The sequence below is a fragment of the Myotis davidii genome, unplaced genomic scaffold (genome assembly GCF_000327345.1).
Source record: "Myotis davidii unplaced genomic scaffold, ASM32734v1 scaffold284, whole genome shotgun sequence".
In the NCBI taxonomy this organism is placed as follows: Eukaryota; Metazoa; Chordata; class Mammalia; order Chiroptera; family Vespertilionidae; genus Myotis; species Myotis davidii.
Window position 1 is genome coordinate 1,748,720 of NW_006295261.1, and position 1,058 is coordinate 1,749,777.

Sequence of the window (1,058 nt, forward strand, 5' to 3'; positions counted from 1 at the left end):
AGTCCCTCATGTTGTGGTGACCCCCAACCATAAAATTATTTTCGTTGCTACTTCATAATTGTAATTTTGCTACTGTTATGAATTGCAATGTAAATATCTGATATGCAGGATGTATTTTCATTGTTATAAATTGAACATAATTAAAGCATAGTGATTAATCACAAAAACAACATGTAATTATATATGTGTTTTCTGATGGTCTTAGGCGACCCCTGTGAAAGGGTCATTCGACTCCCAAAGGGGTCGCGACCCACAAGTTGAGAACCACTGCCATAAAGTTTAATATATGCTCACCATATAGTTGAGTAATTCTACTCCCAGATATTTAACAAAGAAATAAAAACATATCACTATTCAAAGCCTTGTACAATTATGTTCAAAACAGCTTTCTTCATAATAGTTCAAAACTGGAAACAACTCAAATGTCTATCAGCTAGTGAATAAGTAGACAAAATTTAGTATATCTGTACAATGTAATACCATCCTATATAATAAAAGCCTAATATGCTAAGGTCCGGTCACCTGGTTGTCCATTCAACCAAAGTTTAATATGCTAATGAATGCTAAGGCCACTCAACCGCTCACTATGATATACACTGACCACCAGAGGGCAGACGCTCCAACAGGTACCATATTTGCCGGCATATAAGACGACTGGGCGTATAAGACGACCCCCTAACATTTCCACTCAAAATACAGAGTTTGTTATATACTCGCCGTATAAGACTACCCCCTCTTCCGCACACCTTCCACACACCAAATAAAAGGTAAAACAATATCAGATTTGATTTTAACATTTTAATTTATATTCAAATGCTTATGACATGCAGGAAAACTGTCACAAGGCTGTATGTAATCAAACATATACATAAAACAGTGCAAGTTTATTACCGGTAAACATACCGGTAATTCACTAAAGAAAACACACTCTATAGACTGGTACCGTAGATGCTTCTCAGGAACACAGGCAAGCAGCCCACAACCTAGAGGGACTGTCAATGATAGAAGTAAGATAACAAATAGAGGTAGAGAGCAAGTGCCGGGCAAGTCCCTAGCAA